The sequence below is a fragment of the Pan troglodytes genome, chromosome 14 (genome assembly GCF_028858775.2).
Source record: "Pan troglodytes isolate AG18354 chromosome 14, NHGRI_mPanTro3-v2.0_pri, whole genome shotgun sequence".
NCBI lineage: Eukaryota > Metazoa > Chordata > Mammalia > Primates > Hominidae > Pan > Pan troglodytes.
In genome coordinates this window covers 10140127-10162710 of record NC_072412.2, presented here as the reverse complement: position 1 = coordinate 10162710, position 22584 = coordinate 10140127, and the positions used below count along the sequence as shown (strand labels likewise).

At 21.5% G+C, this 22584-nt stretch overlaps 1 long non-coding RNA gene across 1 annotated transcript in view; it reads right to left on the bottom strand.

Moving 5' to 3' along the window:
- The window catches only part of LOC134808104 (uncharacterized), a 130272-nt gene extending 111135 nt beyond the window's left edge, over positions 1–19137 (bottom strand). The window contains exons 1-2 of the long non-coding RNA XR_010150337.1: positions 19037–19137; positions 13709–13826 (exon numbers count right to left, since the gene is read on the bottom strand). This is a non-coding gene — a long non-coding RNA (uncharacterized LOC134808104). The remainder of the gene's footprint in view (positions 1–13708; positions 13827–19036) is intronic.
- Positions 19138–22584: the final 3447 nt, after the last annotated feature.

Below are 22584 nucleotides of genomic sequence, written 5' to 3'. Positions count from 1 at the left end.
TCACGTACTGTATATAATACATATTTGGTGTACTTTGATATTTTATCTACAGTATAAAATGCATATTTGTTTCACTTTGATATTTTATGTACAGTATAAAATATATATGTGTTCCTCTTTGATAGTTTATCCACAGAATATAATACATATTTGCGGTACTTTGATATTTTATGTACACTATATAACGCATATTTGGGGTACTTTGATAGTTTATGTACAGTATATAATACATTTTTGGAGTACTTTGTTACTTTATGTACAGTATATAATTCATATTTGGGGTACTTTGATGTTTTATGTACAGTGTATAATGCATATTTGGGTACTTTGATATTGTATCTACTGTATATAATACATATTTGGGGTACATTGATATTTTATGTACAGTATATAATACATACTAGTGGTAGTTCGATATTTTATCTACAGTACATAATATATATTTGGGTTACTTTTATATGTTATGTACTGTATATAATACACATTTGGGTACTCTGATATTGTATCTACTGTATATAATATATGCTTTGGGTACTGTAATATTTTATGTACATTATATAATACATATTTGGGGTATTTTTGTTTCTTATGTACAGTATGTAATATTTATTTGGGTTAATTTGTTATTTTTTATAAAGTGTATAAAACATATTTGGTGTAGTTAGCTATTTTATGTACAGTATATAATATGTATTTACATTACTTTAATATTTTATGACCAGTATATAATACATATTTGGGGAATTTTGATATATTATGTACAGTATATAATTCATATTTGTGGTACTTTGATATTTCATATACAGTATTTCATATATATTTGGTGTACTTTGATATTTTATGTACATTATATAATATATATTTGGGTTAATTTGATATTTTATGTACAATATATAATATGTATTCGGGTTACTTTGATATTTTATGTACAGTATATAATAGATATTTGGGGTACTTTGATATATTATGTACAGTATATAATACATATTTCAGCTCCTTTGATATTTCATATAGAGTATGTCAGATATATTTGGTGTACTTTGATATTTTAGGTACAGTATATAATATATATTTGGGTTACTTTGATATTTTATGTACAGTATATAATACATATTTGGGGACTTTGAGGTTTCATATACAGTATTTAGTATATATTTGGGGTACTTTGATATTTTATGTACAGTATGTATTACCTGTTTGGGGTATTTTGATATTTTATGTACACTATATAGTACATATTTGGTGTAATTTGATAATTCATGTACAGTACATAATACATATTTGGTGTACTTTGATATCTTATATAGAGCATATAGTACATATTAGGTTTACTTTAATATTTTATGTACAGTATATAAAACATATTTGGTGTACTTTGATATTTTATCTATAGTATAAAATGCATATTTGTTTCACTTTGATATTTTATGTACAGTATAAAATACATATGTGTTTATTTTGATAATTTATCTATAGTATATCATATATATTTTGGATACTTTGATATTTTATGTACACTATATAATGCATATTTGGTGTACTTTGATATTTTATGTACAGTATATAATACATATTTGTGGTACTTTGATATGTTATGTGCAGTATATAATACATACTTGGGGTACCTTGATATTTTATGTACAGTCTATAATACATATTTGGGGTACTTTCATATGTTATGTACTGTATATAGTACACATTTGGGTACTTTGATATTGTATCTACTGTATATAATATATTTTTGTGGTACTTTGATATTTTATATATGGTATATAATACATATTTGGGGTACTTTGATTTCTTATGTACAGTATGTAATATTTATTTTGGTTGCTTTGTTATTTCATATACAGTATACAACACATATTTGGGGTACTTTGATATCTTATGTACAGTATATAATACAGATTTGGGGTACTTTGATATTTCATATACAGTATTTAATATATATTTGGGGTACTATTATATTTTATGTACAGTATACAATATATGTTTGGGGTACTTTGATATTTTATGTACAGTATATAATACATATTTTGGAGGATTTTATATTTCATATACAGTATTTCATATATATTTGGTGTTCTTTGATATTTTGTGTACAGTATTTAATATGTGTTTGGGATACTTTGATATTTTATGTACAGTATATAATGCATATTTGGGTTACTTTGATATGTTATGTAGTGTATTTAAGACACATTTGGGTACATTGATATTGTATCTCCTGTATATAATATATAGGGGGTACTTTGTAATTTTATGTACAGTATATAATACATATTTGGGGTACTTTGATTTCTTATGTAGAGTATGTAATATAACTTTGGGTTAATTGTTATTTTATATAGAGTACATAATTCATATTTGGGGTACTTTGATATTTTATGAACAGTATGTAATACATATTTGGGGTACTTTGATATATTAAGTACAGTATATAATACATATTTGGGGTACTTTGATATTTCATATACAGTATTACATGTATATTTGGTGTACTTTGATATTTTATGTACAGTATATAAAATATATTTGGGGTAATATGATATTTTATGTACACTATGTAATGCATATTTGGGATACTTTGATATTTTATGTACAGTATATAATACATATTTGGGGTAATTTGATATTTTATGTACAGTATATAATACACATTTGGGTACTTTGTATTGTATCTTCTGTATATAATAGATATTTGAGGTACTGTGATATTTTATGTACAGTATATAATACATACTTGGGGTACTTTTATATTTTATGTACATTATATAATGCATATTTGGGTTACATTTATATGTTATAATACATATTTCGATTAATTTTGTATATTATGTACGCTATATATTACATATTTTGGTTACTTTGATATGTCATATACAGTATTTCATATATATTTTGTGTACTTTGATATTTGAAATACAGTATATAATATATAATTGGGTTACTTTGATATTTTATGTACAGTATATAATTCATATTTTGTGGTACTTTGATATTTTATGTACAGTATATAATACATATTTGGGGTACTTTGATATACTATGTACAGTATATAATACATGTTTGGGGTCCTTTGATGATTTGTATGCAGTATTTCATATATATTTGGTGTACTTTGATATTTTATGTACAGTATATAATATATATTTGGGTTACTTTGATATTTTATGAGCAGTATATAATACATATTTGGGCTACCTGGATATTTCATACACAGTATGTAATATATAATTGGTGTACTTTGATATTTTATGTACAGCATATGATACATATTATTTTTACTTTAATATTTTATGTACAGTATATTATACAAATGTGGTGTTCTTTGATGTTTTATCTACAGTATAGAATGCATATTTGTTTTACTTTGATATTTTATGTACAGTAAGAAATATATATGTGTTTCTCTTTGATAATTTATCTACAGTATATAATACATATTTGTTGTACTTTGTTATTATATATACACTAAATAATGCATATTTGGGGTACTTTGGTATTTTATGTACAGTATATAATACATATTTGTGGTAGTTTGATATTTTATGTACAGTATATAATACATATTTGGGGTACATTGATATTTTATGTACATTATATAATATATATTTGGGGTACTTTGATATATTATATACAGTATATAATACATATTTGGGGTACTTTGATATTTCATATACAGAATTTCATATATATTTGGCGTACTTTTATATTTTATGTATAGTATATAATATGTATTTGGGTCACTTTGATATTTTATGAACTGTATATAATACATATTTGGGGTACTTTGAAATTTCATATACAGTGTTTAATATATATTTGGGATACTTTGATATTTTATGTACTGTATGTTATATAGGTTTGGGGTATTTTGATGTTTTACGTACAGTATATAATACATATTTGGTGTACTTTGATACATTATGTACAGCATATAATACATATTAGGTTTACTTTAATATTTTCTGTACAGTATATAAAACATATTTGATGTTTTTGATATTTTATCTACAGTATAAAATGCATATTTGTTTCACTTGATATTTTATGTACAGTCCAAAATACATCTCTGTTTCTCTTTGAAAATTTATCTACAGTATATAATACACATTTGGGGTACTTTGATATTATATGTACACTATATAATCCTTTCTTGGGGTACTTTGATATTTTATGTAAAGTATATAATACATATTTTGGGTACTTTGATATTGTATGTACAGTACATAATACATATTTTGGGTACTTTTATATTTTATGTACAGTATATAATACACATTTGGGAACTTTGATATTGTATCTACTGTATATAATACATATTTGGGGTACTTTGATATTTTATGTACAGTATATAATACGTACTTGTTGTACTTTGATATTTTATGTTCAGTATATAATACATATTTGGGTTACTTTGATATTTTATGTACGGTATATAATACATATTTTGTTACTTTGATATTGTATCTAATGTAAATAATACATATTTGGGGTAATTTATATTTTATGTACAGTATATAATACACATTTGGCAACTTTGATATTATATCTACTGTATATAATACATATTTTGTGTACTTTGATATTTTATGTACAGTATATAATAGATTTCTGGGGTACATTGATATTTTATATACAGTATATATTGCATATTTGGGGTACTTTGATATTTCATATGCAGAATTTCATATATATTTGGTGTACTTAGATATTTTACGTACAGTATATAATATATAGTTGGGTTACTTTGATATTTTATGAACAGTATATAATACATATTTGGGGTAGTTTGATATTTCATATACAGTAGTTAATATATATTTGGGGTACTTTGATATTTTATGTAGAGTGTATAATACATATTTGGGGTAGTTTGATATATTATGTAGTATATGATACATATTTGGGGTGCTTTGATATTTCATATAAGCATTTTATATATATTTGGTGTACTTTGATATTTTACATACAGTATATAATATATATTTTGGTTGCTTTGATATTTTATGTACTGTATATAATACATATTTGGGGTACTTTGATTTCTTATTTACAGTATGTAACATTTATTTTGGTTATTTTGTTATTTTATGTACAGTATATAATACATATTTGGGGTACTTTCATATTTTATGTACATTATATAATACATATTTGGGGTACTTTGATATATTATGTACAGTATATAATACATATTTGGGGTTCTTTTATATTTCATAAACAGTATTTCATATACATTTCGTGTACTTTGAAATTTTATGTACAGTATATAATATATATTTGGGTTACTTTGAAATTTTATGAACAGTATATAATATATATTTGGGGTACTTTGATATTTCATATACAGTATTTAATATATATTTGGGGTACTTTGATATCTTATGTACAGTACATAATATATGTTTGGGGTACTTTGATATTTTATGTACAGTATATAATACATATTTCATGTACTTTGATATTTCATATACAGTATTTCATATATATTTGATGTATTTTCATATTTTTTGTACAGTATATACTATATATTTGGGTTAATTTGATATTTTATGTACTGTATAAAATACATATTTGGGATACGTTGGTATTTTATGTACAGTATATAATACATATTTGGGGTACTTTGATATATTATGCACAGTATATAATACATAATTGGGGTTCTTTTATATTTCATAAACAGTATTTCATATATATTTGGTGCACTTTGATATTTTATGTACAGTGTATAATATATATTTGGGTTACTTTGATATTTTATGAACAGTATATAATATATATTTCATGTACTTTGATATTTCATATACAGTATTTAATATATGTTTGGGGTACTTTGATATTTTATGAACAGTATGTAATATATGTTTGGGGTACTTTGATATTTTATGTACAGTGTATAATACATATTTGGTGTACTTTGATATTTCATATACAGTGTTTCATATATAATAGATGTACTTTGATACTTTATGTACATTATTTAATATATATTTGGGTTACTTTGATATTTCATATACAGTATATAATACATATTTGGGATACTTTGACATTTTTTGTACAGTATATAATATATATTAGGGGTACTTTGATATGTTATGTACAGTACATAATATATATTTTGGGTAATTTGAAATTTCATGTACTGTATTTCATATATATTTGTTGTACTTTGATATTTTATGTACAGTATATAATATATATTTGGGTTACTTTGATATGTTATGAACAGCATATAATATATATTTGGGGTGGTTTGATATTTCATATACAGTATTTAACATATATTTGGGTTACTTTGATAATTTATGTACAGTATATATGGTTAGGGTACTTTGATAGTTTATGTACAATATATAATACATATTTGGTGTACCTTGATAATTCATGTACAGTATATAATGCATATTTGTTGTACTTTGATATTTTATGTACAGCATATAATACATATTAGGTTTATTTTAATATTTTATGTACTGTATATAATGCATATTTGGTGTACTTTGATATTTTATCTACAGTATAAGATGCATATTTGTTTCAATTTGATATTTTATGTACAGTATAAAATACATATCTGTTTCTCTTTGATAATTTATCTACAGTATATAAAGCATGTATGAGGTAGTTTGATATTTTGTATACACTATATAATGCATATTTGGGTTCCTTGATATTTTATGTATAGTATATAATACATATTTGTGGTATTATGATATTTTAAGTAGAATATATAATATTTGGTGTACCTTGATATTTTATATACAGCATATAATACATATTAGGTTTACTTTAATATATTATGTACAGTATATAATACAAATTTTGTGTACTTTGATATTTTATCTACCGTATAAAATGCATAGTGGTTTCACTTTGGTATTTTTCGTATAGTATAAAATACATATCTGTTTCTCCTTGATAATTTATCTACAGCATATAATACATATTTTGGGTACTTTGATATTTTATGTACATTAATGCATATTTGGGGTACTTGGATATTTTATGTACAGTATATAATAAATATTTCCATTAGTTTGATATTTTATGTACAGTACATAATATATATTTGGCATACTTTGATATTTTATGTACAGTATACAATACCCACTTGGGTACTTTGATATTGTATCTACTGTATATAATACAAATTTGGGGTTCTTTGATATGTTATGTACAGTATATCATACATACTTGGGGTACTTTTATATTTTATGTACAGTATATAATACATATTTGGGTTACTTTTATATTTTATGTACAGTATATAATACACATTTGGGTACTTTGATATTGTAACTACTGTATATAATATATATTTGAGGTACTTTGATATTTTATGTACAGCATATAATACACATTTGTGTACTTTGATATTGTATCTACTGTATATAATACATATTTGGGGTACTATGATATTTTATGTACAGTTTATAATACATACTTGGGGTACTTTGATACTTTATGAACAGTATATAATATATATTTCAGTTACTTTGATATTTTATGTACAGTATATAATACACATTTGGGTACTTTGATATTGTATCTACTGAATATAATATATATTTGTGGTACTTTGATATTTTATGTACAGTTTGTAATACATATTTGGGGTATTTTGATATTTTATATACAGAATATAATACACATTTGGGTACTCTGATATTGTATCTACTGCATATAATAAATTTTGGTGTACTTTGATGTTTTATGTACAGTATATAAAACATACTTGAGGTACTTTGATATTTTATGTACAGTATATAATACATATTTGGGGTACTTTGATTTCTTATGTACAGTATGTAATATTTCCTTTTGTTACTTCGTTATTTTATATACTGTATATTATACATATTTGGGGTAATTTGATATTTTTTGTACAGTATATAATATGTATTTGCATTACTTTGATATTGTATGAACAGTATATAATACATATTTGGTGTACTTTGATATTTCACATACAGTATTTAATATATATTTGGAGTACTTTGATATTTTTTGTACAGCATATAATACATATTAGATTTAGTTTAATATTTAGTGTACAGTATATAATACATATTTGGTGTACGTTGGTATTTTATCTACAATATAAAATGCATATATTTTTCAATTTGATATTTTAAGTACAGTATAAAATACATGTTTGTTTCTCCTTAATAATTTTTCTGCAGGATATAATAAATATGTGGGGTACTTTGAAATTTTATGTACACTATATAAACCATATTTGGGGTACTTTGATATTTTACGTACAGTATATAATACATATTTGGGGTACATTGATATTTTATGTACAGTGTGTAATACACATTTGGGTACTTTGATATTGTATCTGCTGTATATAATACATTTTTGGGGTATTTTATATTTTATGTACAGTATATTATACATACTTGGGATACTTTGATATTTTCTGTACAGTATATAGTACATATGTGGGTTAGATATTTTATTTACAGTATATAATATATTAGGCATACTTTGATATTTTATGTACAGTATATTTTATGTTTGGTATACTTTCATATTTTATGTACAGTATATAATATTCATTTGCTATGCTTTGATATTTTATGTGCGGTATATAATATATATTTGGTGAAGTTTGGTATTTTATGAACAGTATACAATATATATTTGGTGTATTTGATATTATATGTACAGTATATAACATATATTTGGTGTACTTTTATATTTTATGTGTATTATGTAGTCTGTATATGGTGTAGTTTGATATTTTACATACAGTATGTAATATATACTTTCTTTACTTTGATATTTTATGTTCAGTATATTATATATTTGGTGTACATTGATATTTGATGTACAGTATATAAAATATATTTGGTGTATTTTGATATTTGATGTGCAGTATATCATATATATTTGGTGTACTTTGATATTTTATGTACATTCTATAATATATATGTTGTATTTTGATATTTTATATACTGTATATTATATATTTGTTGTACTTTGATATTTTATGTACAGTATATATTATATAAGGTGTACTTTGATATTTTATATACAGTATATAATCTATAGTTGGTGTACTTTGATAATTTAAGTACTGTATATAATAAATATTTGATGTACTTTGATATTTTTTGTACATTACATAGTATATATTTGATGTAATTTGATATTTTGTGTACAGTATATAATTTATATTTCTTGTACTTTGATATACTATGTACAGTATATAATATACATTTGGTATATTTTGATATTTTATATACAGTATATAACATATATTTGGTGTGCTTTGATATTTTATGTAAGTATGTAATATATATTTGGTGTACTTTGATATTTTATATACTGTATATTATATATATTTGGTGTAATTTGACGTTTTATGTACAGTATATAATATATATTTGGTGAAGTTTGATATTTTTCCACAGTATATTATATATATTTCGTGTATTTTGAAATTTTATGTACAGTATATTGTATATATTTAGTGTACACTGAAATTTTATGTACAGTATGTAATATATATTTTTTGTACTTTGATATTTCATGTACAGTATATAATATATATTTGGTGTACTTTGATATTTTACATAAAGTATAAAATATATATTTGGTGTACTGTGATATTTTATGTACCATATATAATATATATTTCATGTAGTTTGATAGTTTATGTACAGTATATAATACGTATTTGGTGTACTTTGATATATAATATACAGTATATAATCTATATTTATTGTACTTTCATATTTTATGTACAGTATATAATCAATATTTGGTGTTAGTTTATATTTTCTGAACCGTTTATAATATATATTTGATGTATTTTGATGTTTTAAGAACAGAATATAGTATATATTTTTTGTACTTTGATATTTTATGTACAGTTTATAATTTATATTTGTTGTAGTTTGATTTATTATGTACAGTATATAATGTACATTTGGTGTACTTTTATATTTTATGTAAAGTATATAATATATATGCTGTATTTTGATATTTTATGTACAGTATATTATATATTTGGTGCAATTTGACATTTTATGCACAGTATATAATATATATTTAGTGGACTTTGATATTTTATATACAGGATATAATCTATATTTGGTGCAGTTTGATAGCTTATGTACTGTATATTATATATATTTGATGTATTTCGGTATTTTATGTACAGTATATATTATATAGTGCTGTACTTTGATATTTTATGTAAAGTATATTTTATATTTGGTGTACTTTTATATATTGTGTACAGTATATAATATACATTTGGTGTCATTTGATATTTTATGTACACTATATAATATATATTTGGTGTATTTGATATTTTATGTAAGTATGTAATATATATTAGGTGTACTTTGACATTTTATGTACAGTATATAATATATATTTAGTGTAATTTGATAATTTATGTACGGTATATAATATATATTTGGTGTGATTTGATATTTTATGTACTGTAAATAACACATATTCTGTGTACTTTGATATTTTATGTTTAGTATATAATACATATTCAGTGTACTTTCAAATTTTATTTACAATATGTAATACATATTTGGTGTCCTTTTTATTTTATGCACAGTATATAATAGATATTTGGTGTACTTTGATATTTTGTGTACAGTATAGAATACATCTTTTCTGTACTTAGTATTTTATGAACAGTATATAATACATTTTAGGGGTATTTTAATATTTTATGTACAGTATATAATACATATTTGGTGTACTTTGATATTTTATGAACAGTATATTATACATATTTGGTGTACTTTTATATTTTATGTACAGTATATAATTCATATTTGGTGTAGTTTGATGTTTTATGTACAGTATATAATACATACTTGGTGTACTTTGATATTGTATGTGCAGTATAAAATACATATTTTTTTCCCATTGAGGATTTATGTACAGTGTATAATACATATTTGGGGTGCTTTGATATTTTATGAACGTTATATAACACATAATTCTGGTACTTTTTTTATGTAAATTATATAATATATATTTCGTGTAGTTTAATATATTTTATACAGTTTATAATATATATTTTTGGTACTTTGATATTGTATGTATGGTATATAATACATATTTGGGGTACTTTTATAATTCATGTACATTATTTAATATATATTTTGGGTACTTTGATATTTTATGTACAGAATAAAATATATATTTGGTGTACTTTGATATTTTATGTACAGTCTATAATACATATTTCGTGTACTGTGATATTTTGTTAACAGTATATAATACTTATTTGGTGTAGTTTGATATTTTATGAACAGTATTTAAAACATATTTGGTGTTTTTTGATATTTTATGTATGGTTTATAATACATATTTCTTTCACTTTGATATTTTATGTACAGTATATAATACATATTTGGTTCACTTTTATACTTTTGTACAGTATGTAAGAGATATTTGGGATACTTTGATATATTCTGTTCATTATATAAGACATATTAGTGGTTCTTTGATATTTCCTGTACTGTATATAATAAGTATTTGGACTATTTTGATATTTTATCTACAGTATATAATCCATATTTGGGGTACTTTGATATTTTATGTACAGTATATAATACATGTTTGGGGTACTTTGCTATTTCATGTACAGGATATAATATATCTTTAGTATTCTTTGATATTTTATGTACAGTATATAATATATATTTGGGATATTTTAATATTATATGTAGAGTACATAATCCATATTGGGGGCACTTTGATATTTTATGTACAGTGTATAATACATGTTTTGCATACTTTGATATTTTATGTACAGTGTATAATACATATTTTGCATAATTTGATATTTTATGTACTGTGTATAGTACATGTTTTCATAGTTTGATATTTTATGTGCAGTGTAAAATACATTTTTTGCTTAGTTTGATATTTTATGTACTGTGTATAGTACATATTTTAGGTGCTTTGATATTTTATCTACAGACTATAATACATATTTTGTGTAGTTTGATATGTTATCTACAGTATATAATACATATTTTGTGAAATATGATATTTTATCTAGAGTGTATAATACATATTTTGCATAGTTTGATATTTTATCTACAGAGTAAAATACATATTTTGCTTACTTTGGTATTATATCTACAGTCTATAATACATATTTTGCGTACTTTCATATTTTATGTACAGTGTAAAATACATATTTTGCGTACTTTGATATTTCATCTACAGTGTGTAATACATATTTTGCATACTTTGATGTTTTATGTACAGTCTATAATACATATTTTGGGTACTTTGATATTTTATATACTGTATATAATACATATTTTCATAGTTTTTGGTATTTCATATACAGTATATAATACATGTTTTCCATAGTTTTTCATATTTTATGTACAGTATATAATACATATGTTATGTACTTTGATATTTTATGTACTGTATGTGATACACATTTTGCATATATTTTGATATTTTATGTAAAGCATATAATACATATTTTGCATTCTTTCATACTTTATGTGCAGTATATATTACATATTTGGTATATTTTGATATTTCATGTACAGTATATAATATATCATATATTAAATATGTAACATATATTATATATATCATATATTGTATGTAATATACATCATATATTTTATGTTACATTTCATTTATTATATGTTATATGTAATATATTATCAATAATATATATCATAAGTTATATATAATATATATCATACATTATAAAATGTATAGCATATGTTATATACTAAATGGCATATATTACATAATATATAACATATCTTACATAATATATATCATATATCCTATTATATACCGTATGTCATATATCATACATCATACATTATATTATATTTATCATATATTATATAATATATGTCATATGGTATATTTATTATATTTGGTATATATTACCTATAAGATATTATTTACATATCATATAATATATGATTTATTGACTGTATTCTGTATTATATATTTTATTTAAAATATATTATATATAATATATTTATCATATATTTCATAAATTATGTATTTATTTAGTAACATATATAAGATGTTATATATACTAGATAGTATATAATGTATATTATATACATGTCACAAAATATAATATATATTATTGTTCATTATATAATATACATAATATTATATATTATATATTATATAATATATATGATATATTATATATATCATATAATATATAAAATATATATTATATGATATATATAATATATCATATATATTATATGATATATATAATAGATCATATATATTATATAATATATATAATATATATACTATATTTTATATAATATGTATAATGTGTATAATATATTCTCTATAATATATAATACATATATTTTATACTATATTCTATATAATACATATAATATATTTTATATAATATATGTAATATATATAACATATTATATATATTTTATAAATAATATATAATCTGTAATATATATTATGTCATATTAGATATATTACATATTATATATTTTATGTAATAATTATTAGTAATAATGACAGTTTTTAGACGGAGTTTTGTTCTGTTGCACTGGCTGGAGTGCAATGACGCCAGCATGGCTCAGTGCAAACTCTGCCTCACGGGTTCAAGCGATTGCCCTGCCTCAGTCTCCCGGGTAGCTAGGACTACACCACACTGGGAGTACAGCAGCTGCCAGCATACCTGGCTAAGTTTTTTTGTTTAGTAGAGACAGGTTTTCATTCTGTTGGCCAGGTAGGTCTTGATCTGCTCACCTTGTGATCCTCTTGCCTTGGTCTCCCAAAATGGTGGTATTAGAGGCCTGAAGAAAGATACATATTTTTTAAATGAAGAAAAATTTCAAAGGTACTCTGCTTGGTACAATAATCAAATGTATAAATTGAGGAATAAAAAATGACCATGAAACATATCGATAACTGAATATGGAAAATACAGAGGATAATTTTTTAAATAACATATTTAGAAAGCACTAACTAGTAATTTGGAGAGTTTGCATTAGACAGGCCAGTATGAACATAGCTGGAATGAAGAAACACAGGTTCCCCATAAGAAAAATCAAAATAAGGGAAAATGAAAACACAAAAGTTCAGTCTGCTCTTACCTTTGAAAAACTCAGCACAGACAGTGGCTCTTAGGACCAAGGACAGGAGCTCCCTAATCCCACCACAATGGCGATAGGGCATAAATATTCCAGGGTGAAGGCACAATCCACATTGTGAGGTCAAACTACCGCCAGGCAGAGAGGAGTGTTTTACATGTACAGGAAGATCATTGAAGGCTCATTGTTTGTTTCAAAAACTGAATCCCGAGCCCACACATTACCTTGCTGTATTTCTTAAAATAAGTTATGAGATGGGAAATAGGGGACCCCAAATATACATATACATACATATGTGTATATGCATATACAATTATCTATAATGTAATATATATAACATATGTAATAACTATAACATATATATAATTTCTTTTACATACTTCATCCTCACATTATATATAATATATTATGTATAATATAATGTAAAATAATATAAAATTATGATATAAAATATAATACATATAACATTATATAATTATATAGAACATAATATGTAATTATACATATAATTATATACTTATATATAACATAATAATATATAATATATGATGTATAATATATAGTATATTATATAATATATGATGTTATAAGTATATTATATAATATATATCTAATATACAATGTAATATATAATGTATTACATATTACATATAATATGTAATATATTATACATATTATACATTATATTTGATGTTATATATTATATAATATATTATATACTAGATATTTTAGATCATATTTTATATTATAGCTTAATATAATATATATTAGAATATTATATATGAAATATATTAGATTCTATAAAACATATATTATCAATAGTAATAATATAATATAATATATGATATATCATGTTACCATACATATTATATATTAAGATATAGCATATATAAAATACAATATAATCATATATAATAGAATATTATATAATTATATATAATTGATAAAATATATAATATATATCATCTATTATATATAATATATGACATATATTTCATATAATATATGTCATATATTATATATCATATATTATATATAATATGTATCAGAAATTATATATATTATATGTTATAAATAATATGTACCATATATTATAAATTATATATCATTTATTGTCAATAGTACATATCATATGTTATATATAATAAATCACATATTGTATAATATATACAATATAATATATAATCTATAACTTATATTATATAATATATAGCATATATCATATGACATATAGCATATATCATATTATATACCATATATCATATCATATACTTCATACATAATATTATATATATCGTATATTACATAATATATTTCATATTTTATATTTATTATATATGGTATATGTTACCTAAAATATATTCTTTACATATCATATAGTATACAAATATCCATATTATACAATATATTACAAATTTTATTTAATACATATTATATAAAATATATTTATCATATATTTTCTATATTATATAATTAATTTATAATATATATAATATATAATATATAATATATAATATATATAATATGTAATATATATTTTTTAAATGTCATAAAATGTAATACATATTATATTTCATTATGTAATGTACATCATATTATATATTATATAATATATATGTTACATATATTATATAACATACAATATATGTTATATATATTATATAACATACAATATATGTTATATATATTATATATAAAATATATTTTATGTGTTATATGTAATATATTATGTCACATTATATATTATATATTATATGTGATATATATTACATATAATTTGTACTGTATACAATATGACATAATATATAATATATACATTATGAATTATGACATATTATATATTATATATATCATATATAACATATATAGTATAATATATATAACAAATATAATATATTATATATAACATATATAATATATTATATAATATATATTACATATTTAATTTATATTATATATATAATTGTTTTTAGACAGAGTCTTCTTCTTTTGCACAGACTAGGGTGTTATGGCACCATCTTGGCTCACTGGTAACTCTGCCTCATGGGTTCAAGCGATTGTCCTGCCTCAGCCTCCCAGGTAGCTGGGACTATACCATTCTGGGACTACTCCAGCTGCCACCATGCCTGGCTAATTTTTTTTAGTTTTAGTAGAGACAGGATTCCACTGTATTGGCCAGGATGGTCTTGATCTCCTCACGATGTGATCCTCTTGCCTTGGCCTCCCAAATTGCTGGGATTAGAGGCCTGAGCCAAGATACATATATTTTAAATGAAGAAAAATTTCAAAGTTACTCTGCTTGGTCCAATAATCAAATATATAAGTTGAGGAATAAAACATAACCATGAAACCTATTGATAACATTATATGTAAAATACAGAGGATAATATTTTAAATAACATATTTGCAAAGCACTAACTAATAATCTGAAGAGTTTGCATTTGACAGGTCAATATGAAAATAACTTGAATGCAGCAACACAGGTTCAACAAGAGAAAAATCAAAATCATGGAAAATGAAACCACAAATGTTCAATTTGCTCTAAGCTTTGTAAAACTCATCAAAGACAGTGGCACTTAGGACCGAGGGCAGGAGATCCCTAATCAAATCACCACGGTGATAGTGCATACACATTCCAGGGTGAAGGCACAATCCACATTGTCAGGTCCAACTGCTGCCAGGCAGTCAGCAGTGCTTTTACATGTACAGGAATGTCACTGAAGTCTGTGTTTTGTTTAAAAGACTAATCCCAAGCCCACATATTACTACTCTGTACTTCTTAAAATAAGTTTTGAGATGGGAAATAGGGCACCCACAAATATATATATATGTGTGTATATATATAAATATATAATTTATAAAATGTAATATATATAAAATTTATAATATATATAGCAGACATATAATTTTCTTTTACATCCTGCATCCTTATATTATATATAATATATTATGTATAATACAATATATAATGTTATGTTATTATTATATACAATATAATACAAGTAATAATATATAATTTTTACATATAACATCTTATATAATTATATATATAATTATACAATTATATATAATAATATATAATGTAATAATATAGAATATATATAATATAGAATATATGATATAATATAGAATATCATATATATAACATATTATATAATATATAATATTTACTACATAATATAATATATAATGCACTATATATTACATATAATATGTAATATATTATACATAATATATAATGTATTAGATATCATAAAATGTATACTATATTATGTATTCAATATTATATATTATAAGACATATTATAAATAATATCATAATATAATATATATTATAATATTATATATGATATGTATTAGATTATGTAATATATTAAATTATGTAAATAATATTATATATTATAAAATATATTATAAGTTATATAATATATTATGATATATTATATATAATAAATTATGATGTAATATATACTAGGTATTAAGATATTTTTCACAATATATAATATTATCATATATTATATAATATTATATATTATATATCATATATAACATATATAATGTATATCATATATCATATATAATATATATCATGATTTGTATATCATATATTATATATAATATGTATCATATATTACATATATCATACATTTTATGTAATAAATATCGTATATTATATGTTATATATCATATATTATAGTCATATATCATATATTATCAATAATATATGTCATATGTTCAATGTAATATATATCATACATTATATAATATGTAACATAGTTTATAAAATATATATAATATATTATATAATATATAGCATATATCATATTATATACCATATATCGTATAATATACATCATATATTATGTTATATATATCATAAGTTACATAATATATGTCGTATATTATATTTATTATAGATGGTATATATTACCTATAATGTATTATTTACATATCATATAATTTATAACTTAAATATTATATAATATATTATAAGTTTTGTTTAAAGTATAATATATAAGGTATATATTATATATTTTACATAAGATATATTTAATATATGATATATAATATATAATATTTTATATATTATATAACATATATTATATACATGTCATAAAATATAATATATATTATGGATCAGTATATAATACACATATTAAATATTAATTAAAATACATAATACATATCATATATATTATATATAATATAAATAATATAAATTATATGTAATATATAATGTCATATATCATGTATTATATATTGTATATAATATGTAAAACATGTAATACATTTTATATATAATAATACATAATATTTTTATGTATATTATCAGATATTATATTATATATATTTATATTACAGATATATTCTATAATATATAATGCATATATATTTTATATATTATATATAAAATTGTTTTTAGACAGAGTCTTGTTCTTTTGCACAGACTGCGGTGCAATGGCACCATCTTGGCTCAGTGCAACCTCTGCCTCACGGGTTCAAGAGATTGACCTGCCTCACCCTCCCTGGTAGCTGGGACTACACCATACTGGGACTATTCCAGCTGCCACCATGCCTGGCTAATTTCTTTTAGTTTTAGTAGATACAGGGTTTCACTGTATTGGCCAGGATGGTCTTGATCTCCTCACGTTGTGATCCTCTTGCATTTGCCTCCCAAAGTGCTGGGATTGGAGGCCTGAACCAAGATACATATTTTTCAAATGAAGAAAAATTTTAAAGGTACTCTACTTGGTAGAGTAATCAAATATATAAATTGAGGAATAAAACGTAACCATGAAACATATTTATAACTGCATAGGGAAAATATAGAGGAAAAAGTTTTAAATAACATATTTGGAAAGCACTAACTAAGAATTTGAAGAGTTTGCATTTGACAGGCCAGTATGAACATACCTTGAATGCAGCAACACAGGTTCCACATGAGAAAAATCAAAATCAGGGAAAATGAAACCACAAATGTTCAACCTGCTCTGAGCTTTGAAAAACTCAGCACAGGAAGTGGCACTTAGGACCAAGGGCAGGAGATCCCTAATCCCATCACCATGGCGATAGGGCATACACATTCCAAGGTGAAGGCACAATCCACACTGTGAGGTCCAAGTGCTGCCAGGCAGTCAGGAGTGCTTTTACAAGTACAGGAATGTGATTGAAGGCTCGGTGTTTTCTTTCAAAAACTGAAGCCCAAGCCCACACATTACTATGCTGTACATGTTAAAATAAGATATGAAATGGGAAACAGGGCACCTACAAATATATATATATATATGTGTGCATATATATATAAATGTGTATATATATATAATTTATATAATGGAATACATAAAACTTAATTAATATGTATAACATATATATAATTTTCTTTTACACCCTGCATCCTTATATTATATATAATATATTATGTATAATTTAATATATAATGATAAGATAATACTATATACAATATAATACATGTAATAATATATAATTATTACATATAACAAATATATAATAATATATATATTTATGCAATTATATATATAATTATATATAATATAATATATAATATATAAGATATATTATATAATATTGAATATCATATGTATAACATATTATATAATATAAAATATTTACTATATAATATAATATAAAATGTATTATGCTACATATAATATGTAATATACTATACATAATATATATTAGATATTATCAAATATATAATATATCATATATTAGATATTATATATTATATAACATACTATATAAAATCATAATATAATACATATTATAATACTATACATATGATATATTACTTTATGCATAATGATATAATATAATATATAATATATTATGATATATTATATATCATATATTATGATATAATTTATATTATATATTAAGATATTTTATAAATGATATATAATATAATCATATATAATATAAGATTATATATTATATATAATATATAACGTATATAATATATTTCATATATCATATATAATACATATCATATATTATGTATTGTATATCATATATAATATGTATCATATATTACATATATCATGCATTACATGGAATATATATCATATATTATATGTTATATATAATTTTTTATATGTTATATATCAAATATTAGCAATAATATTTGTCATATTTTCAATATAATATATATCACACATTATATAATATGTAGCATATGTTGTAAAATATGTATAAAATATTTTATAATATATAACATATATTACTTAATATATATCATATAACATATTATATACCATATATAATATAATATACATCACACATTATATGATATGTTATGTAATATATGTCATATATTTTATTTATTATAGACGGTATATATTACCTATAATATATTATTTACATATCATATAATATATTATTTAAATATTATATAATATATGTAATATATAATGTCATATAATACATATTATATATTATATGTTATTTGTAATATATAATACCTATAATATACATAATATATAATATGACATAATGTTTTTTATGTATATTATGAGATATTATATATTATATATTATATAATACAGATATAATATATTATATGATATATAATGCATATATATAATATATATTATATGTGTAATTGTTTTTAGATAGAGTCTTGTTCTGTTGCACAGACTGTGGTGCAATGGCACCATCTTGGCTCACTGCAACTTCTGCCTCATGGGTTCAAGCGATTGTCTTGCCTCAGACTCCCAGGTAGCTGGGAATACACCATACTGGGACTCCTCCATCTGCCACCATGCCTGGCTTATTTTCTTTAGTTTTAGTAGAGACAGGATTATACTGTATTGGCCAGGATGGTCTTGAATTCTTCACGTTGTGATCTTCTTGCCTTGGTCTCCCAAAGTGCTGGGATAAGAAGCCTGAGTCAAGATACATATTTTTTAAATGAAGAAAAATTTCAAAGGTACTCTGCTTGGTCCAATAATCAAATATATAAATTGAGGAATAAAACATAACCATGAAAAATATTGATAACTGCATATGAAATATACAGAGGATAATGTTTTAAATAACAAATTTGGAAAGCACTAACTAATAATTTGAAGAGTTTGCAATTGAAAGGCCAGTATGAACATACCTTGAATGCAGCAACACACATTCAACATGAGAAATATTATTATATGATTATATATATAATATATATGAATATTTATATATTTATACAGGTATCTATATAAATAATTTTATATTTGTACATATATCTATATAAATATTTACATATTTATACAGATAACTATATAAATATTTATATATTTATAAAGATACGTACATATTTATATGTTTATACAGATATCTATATAATTATTTATATATTTAGACAGATACACAAATAAATATATATATATTTATACAGATATCTATATAAATGTTTATATGTTTATATAGATACATATATAAATATATATATTTCTACAGATAACGATAAAAATATTTATATATTTATGTAGATATCTATATAAATATTTGTATATATACAGATATCTATATAAATATTTCTATATTTATACAGATATTTATATAAATATTTATATATTTATGCAGATATGTATATAAAGATTTATATAATTATACAGATATCTATATAAATATTATTTATATATTTATACACATATATAAATATTTATATATTTATAAAGATATCTAAATAAATATTTATATATTTACACAGATATCTATATAAATAATATTTATATATTTAGACAGATATGTATATAAATATTTATATACAATACAGATAACAATATAAATAATATCTATATATTAATACAGATATCTCTATGAATATTTGTATATTTATACAGATATCTCTGTAAATAATATTTATATATTTATTCAGATATCTATATAAATAATATTTGTATATTTAGATATCTATATGAATAATCTTTTTATATTTAGACAGATATCTACATGAATATTTATATATTTATAAAGATATCTATAAAATATTTATATATTTAGACAGATATCTATATAAGCATTTAAATATTTATACAGATATCTATATAAATATTTATATATTTAGAAATACATCTATGTAAATATTTATATATTTATAGAGATATCTATAGAAATATTTATATATTTATACAGATATCTATATAAATAATATTTACATATTTATACAGATATCTGCATAAATATTTATATATTTATACAGATATCTATAAAAATATTTATATATTCATACAGGTGTCTATATAAATAATATTTTTATATTTATACAGATATCTATATAAATACTATTTTTATATTATACAGATATCTATAAAAATAGTTATATACTTCTACAGATATCTATGTAAATATTTATATATTTGTACAGATATATATATAAATACTATTTTTATATTATACAGATATCTATATAAATAGTTATATATTTCTACAGATATCTATGTAAATATTTATATATTTAT